We start from the raw sequence: 14072 nt of genomic DNA, 5'->3' as shown, positions 1-14072 counted from the left end.
CTTACCAATGCCAATACCCCAGGAGAGATGTATGAATCGTCTACCAACTGTCTGTCCTTGATTTACCACTAAACTAACCAGAAAGAGCAGTTTTTGGAAATGACAAACTGGGATAGAATCTCAAGTTTACAACTTCCCAGCGGTGGAGCATAAAACAAATTCCGAAGTTACAAATTACAAAGAGCCCAGTCTTCCTCTCATTAAAACGGGAAAACTCCCACGGAGTAACTGCTAACATTTGTGAGTGCTGAGCACCTTACACACCTCTCACCACCCTGGGAGGTGCTATCAAAACACTGTTTGTTGGATGGGAAAGCTACGTTTAGGTAGCTAGTCAAGAGTTAGTAAGTAGCTAAGTTGCCATCTGAATCCAGAGCCCATGAGAATCAGGTACCAGAGTAAAGGGCACAAGCTCTGAACCAGACTGAGTCTGAATCCCAGCTTTGCATTTACTAGCTTAGTAACCTTTAACCTCTCTGTACTTAAGTTATGCAAACGTGAAAGAGGGGAGAGGAGCGGCCTCACTCACGGGGTTATTGTGAGGACCCATCAGCAGCTATAACTTGGTGTTTATAAGGCACCAGGCACTATTTTAAAGCATGCGATGTTACTGTTGTTGTTAATCATTATTATTACACTACCTCAGCAAAAATATATACATAGTATCTATACAGAGAAGGTACTAAATAACTTTTGTTTTTTCTCTCACTTACTCTGCAAAATTCACTACCTTTTGTTAGTTTCTACTGTGTGTCAAAGAAACCCTAAGATAGGGGAAAGAAAAATCAAAGCAAAACAAAAAACCAAGACACAAGTGTGGCAAGAGAATCAGACTCACAGTTCAGAAGGCCACCATAACTCTGTGACGAAGTCAAACGATGATTTACAAATACTCCTAGTTTCTCTTTCCTCTTTCCATAGCGGTCAGAAAGAACCTGACAAGAAAAGACAACGTGCGTTTATAAAACCGTCTTCGCCACCACTTCTTCAAAGCTCTATTGTGTTCATCCCCTCACAGTCAGCTTCAATACCTACCACGCATACCATGCCAGACCTGGAATGAGGGATAAAAACATGTTATCAAGTCCCTGTCTTCAAACCTACACTCCAGTTAAGAAAATAATGTGCAAAACTGAAAACTATTAAAACATATCAAGAAGCACATATTAATGAGTCACTAAGTTAGCGAATAAGTTCAGGGTAAGATCACCAACAATATATACATCTATTTCATCCTCTCCCACCAAAATCACACTAAAGAGATATAAAAAATTTTAAAAACAAAACATAGCTCAGGCAGAACTGAAAGGAGAAAAAGAAAGGGAATTCTGGAAGCTGTGAGAAAAGTTTCTCGCATGGAAGATAAAAACCAAAACAAAACAAATAAGAAAAAAGAAGAAAAAATCTTGGAGGAAACGGAAACTATGAAAGACTGTAAGCATAGTAAATGACTCAGCAGGCCAAGAAAGCCAGATGCTAAGCCAGCAGTGGAAAAAACTAAGACCCAATTCCATTTACACATCGGTATCCCAGAAGGCTCAGAACTGGCAGCACCCGTGCAGACAACTGGGGGTGAGGAAGGTGGAGGCCTAAACACAGAGGAGCAGGTGAAGCTGCTTAAGCCACAGCCAGAACCTCAACACCGTCTCTGACACAGACTGCATGGTCACTCCGTGGTCTCTGGACTGAAGTCCCCCTGTCCAGCTGCACTAACACAGGCGGACTTCATCAGCGTACATAACTCAACGGTGGATGCTTCAGCTTCCCACCACCCACCCACTCAGCCCCCAGAATTCTACAGATAAGAGTCTGGGGAATCTGTTCAGGCCAAGGAGAAAGATCTAAAGATACACTGGGGATTCCCCAACAAATGGTCCACCCAGAATATCCTGATGTAAAAGTCAAAAGGCCCAGTCCATGGCAGACGGAAGGATGGGGGTGGGAGGGTGGGAGGGAAGGAAGCAAGGAGGGAAATAACTTGAAAGAAACAGAAACTATACAATCAATAACCTAGAGATAAGAAGACACTGCAATCAATAAACAAAAACAGGATGTTCTATGAAATATTACTCAGCCATAAAAAGAAACAAAATTGAGCTATTTGTAATGAGGTGGATAGACCTAGAGTCTGTCATACAGAGTGAAGTAAGTCAGAAAGAGAAAGACAAATACCATATGCTAACACATATATATGGAATTTAAGAAAAAATAAATGTCTTGAAGAACCTAGGGGTAAGACAGGAATAAAGATACAGACCTACTAGAGAACAGACTTGAGGATATGGGGAGGGGGAAGGAGCTGTGACAAAGCAAGAGAGAGGCATGGACATATATACACTACCAAACGTAAGGTAGATAGCTAGTAGGAAGCAGCCGCATAGCACAGGGAGATCAGCTCGGTGCTTTGTGATAAGAGGGAAGAGATATGGGAACATATGTATATGTATAACTGATTCACTTTGTTATAAAGCAGAAACTAACACACCATTGTAAAGCAATTATACTCCAATAAAGATGTAAAAAAAAAAAAACCAGGATGTTCTTTTAAAAGAACAAAAGAAGTACTCTTGGATATTAAAGAACCTGAGCACAGAAATAAAAAACTAAAGAAGAAGGTTAAGTCAAATTGAAGACATTTCCCTGAAAGCAAAATAAAAAGGAAGGAAGAAAGGAAGGGAGGGAGGGGGAGGGAGGGAGGGAGGGAGGGAGGCAGGGAGGAAGGGAGGGAGGGAAGGTGGGAAGAAAAGTATACTGGAGTGAAAGTATAAGAAAATTACAGAACTTGTCTATAACACCCAAGTTGTGGATAACAAGACTTCCAGAAAGACAGAACAAGGAAACAGAAGGGAGAAAATCTTCAGCACAATAACTTGAAAAAATTTTCCCATAACTGAGGGATAAAAGTTACCAGAATGAAGGTCCCCACTAGACAAGCAGAACAGTAGATGAAAAGAGACCCACACTTCATGCCATTTAAAAAGACTTGGACAAATTTTTTAATTCCTACAAGCTTCTAAAGATGGAAAGGAAAAAAGTTACATACAAAGAATAAAAAATTAGAATAAGCTTCTGAACTGAAAACCAGTAACATGGCGCACAGGAGGCAACGGAGCAGAGCGATGCCAACACAGAACTCCACACCGGCCACACCACCAATCACCTTCTCCATCACGCTCACTCTCCAACTTTCTGCCTCTTAAGCGTCCTACCTCAGGAAGCCACTGGAGCAAGTCCTCCACCAAAATGTGAGCATAACAAAGTAGGAGGAAGCCATGGACAAACACCAGCGTCCATGCAGAGATAAGGGCATCTCCAGGGCAACAGTGAAAGGAGGTTCCAGAACGGGAGCTGCGCGGCAGGACAGGACAGTCGGAGCAACGTGCCTCGTGAGAAAGGAATCTGGAAGGCTGCCGCACCTGCCCAAAGACACTGGACCACCTTTCTAAAGTGATTCACCTCTGTATGGTGTGTGCCACCCAAACGAAGAAGTCAGTCAAGAAACACACACACAAGCGATACCACAAACATGAAACTCAACTCTGGAGAAAAGCCAAAGGATGAGAGCAAAGGAACATCCAGGGGCAACACCACAGGAAAAGGCGTAAGGAGCAACCAGCTCAGAAAAGAAGAAAACAGAGATCTCCAGGAAATCATATCCCAGAAAGAGAATGTGAAGAGTCTATGTGACTGACCTTGTGGAAGATTTACTAAAAGGCTATCGGAAAGTATGGGGAAAATAAGCAGCAGGCATAAAAAGAACTAAGAACACGGGATTCAGTGGTCAGAGGAAGGTGACTATCCATCACACTTACCCTGTGCGTCTCTCTACAACGTACTCACCTGCTGTCCCATCACCAATGACTTGCTTCTCTCTGCCCCTCACTGGCCTGGAGACCTTGCAGAGGGTCATTTCTCAGCGATCACGCTCCAGAACCCAGTGTAATGCTTGCTACAGCAGTGCACATGAAAGCAAGGATCTTTCTGCGTTTATTCACGTACTGAGTACCTACTCTACATACCTGGCATGCTTCTAGCGAACTAGAAGTCAAAGACATACAGACTTTGCTTGGCCTTCAAGAGTCTCAACTATTTTTATTCCTGAGAAAACAAATATTTATTCTATATCCTCATCCTCCCCAAAAGATGAAAAGTTCACCAATGGCTTACAGAATTTCAATAGGCAAGTTATCACTAATGGATTGGTACCCCGAGACATGATGATGCTTTTTGACACGGCATGCATTATGTAATATGAAAAGTGTCAGCCTGGGCCTTAGGGAATCTGGCTTCCTGCACGTTATGACATGAGGCCCTTATTGATCAAGCCCAATCTAACTCTCCAGAGTCCTAACATCTCTCAACATCAGTCTCCTAGGAATCCTACACTCCAGCAAAGGTAAACTACTTCCAGTTTACAGAACACATGTGCCCTCCCTCACACCTCTATGCCATTTGCAGGTCCCTCCACCTGGATATTCCTGCCCTGGCTGAACCAGGATGCACACCTGGAGGGAGCCACGTCCCTCTCTCCTGCACTCCCCCAGCATCCCATCACTGACAGAGGGATCTCTGGAGTGACTGACACATGCCATGCATGGTACCGGGCACTGGACTACACATCAGTCAACAGGGGAGACACGGCCCTGTCCCCAAGGACCCTTGGGGTGTAGCTTCCGGTTTAACATGCTTACTAGAGTGGATGTTAAATCCGACCCAATCTGTCAGCCTCTCCCTCCACCCAAACAGCAAGATTCTAGGGACAATGGCAGCCTCTTTCAGCTCTGCAGCCTCAGGACCGACACACTATTAAATAAAACCAAAGTTAAGGTCAAAAAAACTCCAGTCAGTGGCAGGAGGTAAGTAACATGTGCTCTTTAGAGGCCCTCTGCCTTTTCTTTTCTTTTCTTGTTTGTTTTTGACCTCTTTTCTATTAGAGGAGTACAAACCTGAAAACTCCATTCATTGAAATGCAAGTCTCTTACAACTGGCTTTCTTCTTGCTGTGAAAGGCAAAACACTCCCCAGGTCTGGTTTTTGTTCACCACTATATACCCAATAGTATACACTGTATCAAACACGTCGAGTACTTAATCAATAAACATGTACTCGATGCATGAGTGATAATGCCTGAATAAATGAATGGATACACTAGATTTTGAGTGCGTCATAACTGCTCTTTGCTTCATACTGTATTTTAAGGAGAATTCAAGTAAGTAACAACATTTCATTTTAAGCAACAGGAGGCCTGCTCACTTGCCACGTTAGCAGTGGGACACCCAGTGCATGCTGAGTTCCAGCACTCCTGTTTATCACATGAGCCAATCTATCTTTATTAAGAATATGAAGCTATGCATTTTAACTACAAAACTGATAAAATATAAGCATAAAAATTTGAACTAGTTCAAACAGAGCAGAAAACTAGATATTTCCCAAACTGTATAATTAAAATACATAAATAAAATCTTTTACTCCAGATAGATAAACAGAAACTAAGCTTGTCTCACTATACAATAAAATACACTGCCAGGTCCCTGAAGATATTTGTAAGATGGATACTCTCTACATTTTGGGCATGAATGGTGTGTTTTATGATGGGTATAAATAGACACCCGGACTGCTCTGAACCCCTTCCCCTTTCTAACACGCAAACTAAAATTTCCCACCAGTCTCACACTCTAAATCTGTGTGTCACTAACAGGGACAATATTTCCTTCCATCGCCTTGCTTGCAGTGTCCCCATTTCAATGCACAATCCAGCGTGGCCAGCTTTCTAACATCCGTCTCTCAGTAAGTCTCAATAACAGCCCTAATCATCATACAGTGACGGCCTTTCTCCTAAGAGCTTTGTAAGTTCTAGCTCCCCACGCCTCTAGCTGGGTACTATTAGTGTCCCCATTTTACACATAAGAAAGCTAAGTCTGAAAGAAACTAAGAAATTTTCAAGGTCACACAGCGAGCAAGGGAGAGATCAGGGGTTCAAACACTAGCTTAACAGCACTTTTAAAATCATGATGCTATCCTGGTTTCCCAAATTAACCAGATAATATTACTGTTAAAACAATGAACATGATCTGGGCTTTCCAAAGCAAGCACAGCAGAAAAACTCTTCCTAAAGCTGAGTAACATTCAACATGACACACTGACAAATTATAAGTTATCTGGCTCGAATTAAGCATGTAGGCTGAACTCCTGGAGAAGAATTGGTCGTTTGATGCTAAGTGCAAAATAAGGCCGAAACCCACTATTTCTTAACCCATAACATCGTAACAATTTAAGTTAACTGTGACGGTCTCCAGTGTCCAAAATATACAACCATTTCACACAGGCTGCCCTTCCTCTAAGCTCAGTCTACCAACAGTTTTGTACGTAGGCAAGCTGCAACCTGTATTCTAAAAAATACTAGATCAGAAGTAACTTTCTGAAAAACCAAAAATATATAAAGAATGTGAATATGATTATGAAAATCATCTGGGCAAACAAAAGCTTCTTTATGCTTCAAACTAATTTTCTAGCCAAAAATATTCTAATACTAGACTGTGGTGCTGCTCACAGGTTGGGATGCAGTGTCTCAGGCATCTCTGAGATGCCTGGTACTAAACTAATGACTAAGTGAATACATTAACAAGAGAGAAGAGGTGAAGTTACTAAATTCAGAAAAAACAATATTAACAACAACACTAATAACAGATTGCCTATTATGCCTCCAGAGTGAATGATGAATATAAACTGCCTTCTAGTTCTTGGAGAAAGTGATCAAACTAAATCGGAGAATGATTAAGATTAGCCTTCAGGAACGTCCCTTGGCGGTCCAGTGGGTAAGACTCTGCGCTCCCAATGCAGGGGGCCCGGGTTCGATCCCTGGTGGGGGAACTAGATCCGGCATGCATGCTGCAACTAAGGCCCGGCGCAGCCTAAATAAATAAAAATAAATCTTTTAAAAAAAAAAGAAAAAAAAAAGATTAGCCTTCAAATTCCCACGACAGAAATATCTACATTGTTAGGAACTGTATTTGTTGAACATCAGGTTGATTCTTTCCTTATTTATTTATATGACTAGCCATGTACGAACTATGTTATACCACATTTGTAAGAGAGTTATGATAATCTCTACCTAACAAATGAGATAACAAAATTACAGTTTAAGTAACCTCGTCACCATCACACAGGGAGGAAGGATCAGATCTGAGACTCAAAGTAAAATCTGTCCAAAGTCCATGCTCTTAACCACTGCTCTGTTTTGCACTGCGAATAACATTCCCAGAAAGTTCTACTGTGCAAAAGGCTTAAAAATATTAACAAAACACTATTCTACTCAAATTAATTAATAGGCACAGTTAATATATTCAAGACAAGTCAACCCTTCAATCATACTCAAAAGAACTAATGGTTATTACGGTATATCTAAGGGTCATTTTGTCTACCTGAGAGAGACACCAAAAGAAGGACCTATGAACCAAATTCAGGAAGTAACTAGAAGGAGCATCTCCTGTAGGGACCAAGAGAGGTAACTGATCAAGGGACAGTCATTTGGACATTAATGGCCCAGATGAAACCAGAAACCATCATTCCCTGCACAATGGAAGCAGTGTGCAAGTGCAGGGTCCCAGATCTAGGTAAGGAGGAGTAAAGCACACTCTATCCTGTCTCTCCTGGAGACAGCAAAGTAAACCTGGATGGAGCAACTGCAGAAGCTATTTAATGAAAAGTACATAGTAGCAGGTAGATTAGGAAAGGAGATTGGAATTCAAACCACCACCAGATTAGCAGATTTAAATATGACAAAGAGCCCCTAACAAAATACCCTAAATGTGGAGGATGTGCTCCACATATATTCGGCATAGGCAGAGCCAGGCACACTTTGATTCCCATGGGAAAAGACAATCAAGATAAGTCAATACTGAAATGAAACAGATGTTAGAATTAGCCCACGCAGCCTTTAAAGCAGTTATTATGCAAATAATCCCATAAACAAGCACACACCCAATATACTCAATATCACAAATTCTTTTTATCTCTTAAACCCACGGGCTTTGCCCCCCACCACTCCATAGAAACTTCTCTATCCAAGATCACCAAGAATCTCCAAACTGCTCGATCCAGTGGTCAGTACTCTGGCCTCACCTGACAAGAGTCGGTCACTTCCTCTCCCCTCCTCTTGGCTCCCAGGATGCCGTCTTCCCCTGCTTTCTTCTCAGCTCACAGGTGCCTCCTCCTCTCTCTAACCAGTCAATTCCGGAGCCCCCAGGACTCTGTCTGTTCTCCTCTTAGCTGTGCTTACCTCCCAGGCAAGCTCACTCTGAATGCTGTCTCCTGCTAACTCTAAAATGCGTCTCTAGTTCAGACCTGCTGCCCAGTTGTTGTCCTGGACGGACTGCTGTCAACCCTGCATCGCAGCCACCACCTTCCACCTTCTCCTGTGCATCACAGAGAAGAAGCCAGAACTGGGTTTCCCAAAACCCCCTACTGCCATGACTCAGGGCTGGATGTAACTAATAAGAGGCACTTGTGCAAGACTGGTAAGATGAGTGAGAAAAGTACTCTCAGGAGGCAGCTGTGGGCAGAAGCATAGCTGCAGGTCGATGCGTAGGGAGAAAAAAGAATTCGCCAACTGTGGCAGCTAAGAGATAGAGTGGCTTCCACAGAGAATTCCCAGTGGTCCCAGAGGGAGACCCCAGGAACCACCTGCTTCAACCACTGAGATCAGCAGCAGCGGCTCCAACTGTCCAGATCACTACTGATTCCAGATGAGCTCCTGGGACACACTCACTGTAATGGCTGCTTCCTTGACCTTCAACCCTGCCAGCCCTATGGCAACAGAAGTGATGGATTCTAGTTCCTATATTGAAAAAAAGTCTAGAGTGGCTTCTGTTTTCCTGACCAAACCGTGACAGATGCACCGTATGCTCTGAGCTGCTAGCCCGCTCAGAGCAGTGAAACGTCGCCAAAGAGAGCGGCGTAAACTGCCCAGCAGACCCCTCAAAGCTCAGGCGTGGCCTTCCAACACGACCCTTCCGCACGCGGTCAACACCCTGTCAGCCAGCTGCTGAGGGTGTCATCCCTAACCTTTCCTCCCACGCTCCCCACCCAATCTGGTCGCCTTTTCCTGCAAAACACGCCCCGAAACTGCCCTTGGCGTCACATCCCCCAGCACCAGGCTGACCCGAGCCGAAAGATGACGGCAGCAGCCACGCCCACACAGCACTGGCCTCCCTGCTCCCACCCTGGCCACCCCAGCGCCTGTTCCCAACGCCGCACGTGACTCAGACTCTCAATCAGACGCACCACTTCTCTGCTCAAGATCCTAGACAGTCCCTCAGTTTACACGGATGTTTGCACGGCCAAAGAAATGTGCTGAGAAAAAAACAAACCTGCTTAAGACTATCAGCCTTTCAGCAAGAACAGTTGCTCAAAGAGTTGAGGACATGGGAAACAACATCAATAATCAATTAAAGAACAAGGCAAATGATTCTGGGTGGCTTTCCTTGGCTGTTGATGCATCAACAGATGGTTCCCACACTGCTCGGCTATTTATTCAAGGAGCCAATGGTACTGAGGAACTGGCCTCCAAGAATAGTGTATGTGGAACTACAGGTGAGAATATTTTCAAAGAACTGGAGAAAACACTAATTTAGTAAAACCTGAAGTGGAATACAAATGATGACAGTAAAAATACATGGGGAGGGACTTCGCTGGTGGTCCAGTGGCTAAGGCTCCACACTCCCAATGCAGGGGGCCCGGGTTCGATCTCTGGTCAGGGAACTAGATCCCGCATGCATGCCTCAACCAAGAGTTCTCATGTCACAACTAAAGATCCCATATACTGCAACTAAAACCCAGCACAGCCAAATAAATAAATAAATATTTAAAAAAAAATACATGGGAAGCAGAAGAAGGGTTGGCTGGACAAATTTACAAAGATTATGAAACTGTAAGCTATACATTTACAGCTTTTAAAACCTGTAAAGCTTTTTTTTTTTTCGGTATGCGGGCCTCTCACTGTTGTGGCCTCTCCCGTTGCGGAGCACAGGCTCCGGACGCTCAGGCTCAGCGGCCATGGCTCACGGGCCCAGCCGCTCCGCGGCATGTGGGATCTTCCCGCACCGGGGCACGAACCCGTGTCCCCTGCATTGGCAGGCGGACTCTCAACCACTGCACCACCAGGGAAGCCTTAAAACCTGTAAAGCTTTTAAACATAGTTATTTAAACTATGGTTATTCACTGTATTCTTCATCGGCACGTACTCTGTGCAAAGTATTTTAATCTGTTATGTGTTACTGAACCAGTAGCATCAACAGCGAACTTCACTGAAACATCCTGACTTTTCCTCCCATACAGCAGTTTAATGATTGGGGGTAGGTTTTGGTTGTGACTTGTTGACCTCAGAGCCATGACTGAAATTTTTCTGAAAAAGACCTTCCTTCAATTATCACTGTTAATCGAAAAATTGTATTCAATGAAATTAGCTGTTGCTAAAGACTTGATAATATTTCTTAATGAATTCAACCTAAAATTACAAGGCACAAGAGTGCTTATATGAGAGACTTCTACTGCAGTAAAGTCATTTCAATGACAGCCAATGTTTGAATCACAAGTAACACCACACTTCTTTACACTCTCCCCATGCTATCAAAAGTTACGACAAGCGAGATTTCCATTCCCACACAAATTCACAGCAGTTACATTTCTGAGTTTAAGCTACAGCAGCATTTTTTGAACCTTGATGCAAGTATAATGAAAATTTACATATTTCAAAATCCATTTAACTATGCAGTTGAGGCCGCCCTCTAACCATCAATTGGAAGTGATTAATCTGCAATATAATGACATGCTAAAAGGCAAATATCAAGAAGAACCTAATAGGATTCTATAAATGCCTTCCAAGCAATGAATATGCTCAATTAAAATGATATACTCCTGCACTGATATCAGGATCTGAGAGTACCTATCGGCATAAAGACATTTTCAAAGGTGAAACACATAAAACCTCCTGGGCATATCAGCATTAAGAGATGAATATCTGTAATTGACTCCAATGACAGGGAGCAGTAACTTCAAAACTCCAATTAAGGAAAGTGTTATCCCCTTCCTCCCCCAGAAGAGAATCCCATTCTTCTCATTAGTGGACCTGTATTATAAAAAAAATTATATTCAGTTATAATTTGAATTCTGTCCATGAAAAATTTGTAGAAATTCTGTGTTCTCTCTTTTTATTTTTATTTACATAATACCCTTGATTTTGCCTATTAGTCTGAAAAACCTAAGATATTTCCTTTTATGGAAACTGTGTGCCTTTACAGAAATGTTTGACAATCCGTTTTAGTCAACTAAATCCCCCTGTCTTCTACACACAGGTACAGTTAAGACATATTTCACCCATCTTCAACTTTCTCAGTTAATCTTTTTTGATTTATGTCTGCATTTTACATTTATTCCTGATAAATTTTAATTTTACCTTATTGATTTCAGCACTTCATTACAACCTGTCAAAATATTTTAAAATTCTGATCCTAAAAGGGAGCTGTCTCCCAGCATGACTCCTGATCTTTATTCAAGTCCCTTATAAAAACATTAGGACAGGTGTCAAGGATGACACACTTCTGGAGACATCTTTACTTTGGTGTAGAAATTCTGATTTTTCAGTTTTGTGGTGAATTATACTGCGTGTGGCTGCAACATATATCTTCTATCTAAAGGCAATAATTCCTTGAACTCCCTAGTAATGACAGAAATAATAATTAACCTCTCTAGGCTTTGTGCAGTAAAGCATGAACCTTGCCCAGGGAAAGGTCTTGCCAGCGCACAGCTCCTGGGAAGTCACCGCTGAGCCCTCAGAACCTCCTGCCTGATTAGGCCGCCTTAATTTAGCTGGGGGCCTGAGGTCACACATTCCTAGAAAGAAACTACACACATTTTTGGTGCTAGCAAATCCTACTTAAAGGTGACACCTGTCCATCTCTCACAGCCATGTGACTATTAAGAGATGCCTAACAGTATGTAAACTTCAGCTCTAACGTACAATAGCATGTTGAAAACATTCCAGGACCGTTGGAGTCCCACACACCTGGCCAGCCTTCTATGTACCAAAAACGTGTCTTGTTTTGTCTCTGGAAGGGAGGAAAAGCTGGGGATACAGTTCCACTTCGGAGGGGCTGCATGTGTTTGGGGTTTAGCTGGCAGTTTGGGATGTATTACATTTAAAGTAAAACCCCTGTGATTTGGGATGATTAGCTTAAACCTTTGCAGAGTGCCAGAAGTATACAATCTAACAACAAGGAGCCACACCCCTGGGTGCTGGGCTCCCTTTTAATAATCCATCAAGAGCCCTAGAGTTCTCTCCCCAGGGAAAAACAACATACATTTACACACAATTCTGCTTACAACTTAATTTCTGGGGCTCATGGACCTAGGAAACAATGTTTCCTCCTCAAAGCAACCGTGATCCCTAGTAAACTCAAGAGCAAAGAGAGCTTCATGAACTTGTCACCCCAGGAGAAATCTGGGAGCTGTCCCAGAGTTACCCTGGACCCCTCTCGCAGCCCTGCCGCGTCATTTGCCTGGTCGAGGCCTGGAGATTAACTCAGAAACGGGCTTCAAATCAGTCCCCTTCTCTCCCGTTCCTCAGTCATGCCCTTGATCAAGGCTTTCTCCATTTATCTGTACAACATAATTGTATGATTAAAAGAACACAAGCTGTGGAACTGGACCATCTGAACTCTGCCCGTCACTTTACTAGCAAGTGACACCGGGCAGCCATTTCTTGAGTGACAAACGTGTGCTTCCTCCCCCTTCTCAACTGCTTTACTGTAACACCGCCCACGCTGATCCAGTCCAAACCTCCTCCAACCGTACAAATCTGTTCTATATCAGAATCAAGTACAAACTGCTTTGATCCTGCCTATAACGCCAACTTCACCTCCTCCTCTACCCAACCTGTCCTGTACTCCAGATTTGACAGAGACATTCAGCTCCACAAACCCTGGCTCCTCACGCCTCCACACCATTGCAAAGGGCGGGTCCTGTCTTGAAGGCCCTTCCTGCTTCCCATTTTCCACTCGACTTCTACAGATCCTTTCAGACAGTTAGAACCTGCAGAGGCCACTGCATCTGGTCCACAACCAGTTTTTGTATGGTTCCTTGGCTAAGAATGCATTTTACTTTTGTAAAGGGTTAAAGAGGGGAAAAAAAATGTGACAGGCGATATGCGGCCTGCAAAGCCTGAAGCGTTCACCGTCTGGCCTTTAACAGAGAAAGTCTGCTGACACCAGAGCTTGACCATCGATGGGGACATGCCCTCCAGTCCTCAGAGCCCCTGCTGTGACACAGCCACTGACCTGAACTAGTCCCACTCCCCTCTTGTCTGTATCACCAGGGCTTAATACTGTATGAGGCACAAGACAGGTGTTTAATAAATGCTGAACAAATGAATGAACTGACTAGACCAGCTCAAAAACAAACCAGGGAAACACATAAGTGGAAAAGACTTAGCCTTTAGTAGTAAAACACTACGTAAGTTGGGTAAAGATCATGATCCTAGCACTTCACATTTGTCCAAGCTTTACACTGTAGCTGCATAAACACCCTCAATGGCTGCGATTATAAATACTAGACTTTATAGGTAAGGACACCGAGACTCACAGAAACTAAACAACTTGTCAAAAGTCACCTGACAAAAGGCAAAGAGGCAATATCTGAACGCAGGTCTTCTGCTTCCCAGATGAGATACTCTTTCTTTTAAAAAGACCTGCCTCCCCACACAAACCATGATGCCCAGACCCCTTCAATTACCAATACCTGAGACGTTAGGGGAGGGATAAAATTTAATTTCTGACTCATTATTTAATTTTGATAATTTTCAAGTCAATGCTACTTTCTGTAAACAAAACAAAAATGAAATGGATACGCAAAATAAGCACTAGGCTAAAAGGCCCTGGTATAACCACAAACTAAAATTTTCTTTCTTTCCTTTTCTTCAACCAGTCCTTAAGAAAGTAAAATTAAACAGCTTAATTAACAAATGCCACTGAAAGGAAGCAGCTGCAGGCACAGCATGAACCCCTGCCCATCAGCTAAGCT

At 43.1% G+C, this 14072-nt stretch overlaps 1 protein-coding gene across 2 annotated transcripts in view; it reads right to left on the bottom strand.

Annotated features, from left to right (window-relative positions):
- The window catches only part of PTK2 (protein tyrosine kinase 2), a 259877-nt gene that overhangs the window by 228584 nt on the left and 17221 nt on the right, over positions 1 to 14072 (bottom strand). The window contains exon 2 of one of the 2 annotated variants that reach the window (XM_089898669.1): positions 839 to 935. The exons of the other annotated variant lie outside the window; for it this stretch is intronic. The gene's annotated coding sequence lies outside the window, so the exon portion shown is untranslated. The remainder of the gene's footprint in view (positions 1 to 838; positions 936 to 14072) is intronic. 2 annotated transcript variants of the gene reach the window in all.

Source organism: Delphinapterus leucas, chromosome 17, assembly GCF_059928025.1.
Source record: "Delphinapterus leucas isolate spDelLeu-1000000601 "Yukka" chromosome 17, BTC_Dleu_Yukka2, whole genome shotgun sequence".
In the NCBI taxonomy this organism is placed as follows: domain Eukaryota; kingdom Metazoa; phylum Chordata; class Mammalia; order Artiodactyla; family Monodontidae; genus Delphinapterus; species Delphinapterus leucas.
This window is presented reverse-complemented; position numbering and strand designations above follow the sequence as displayed.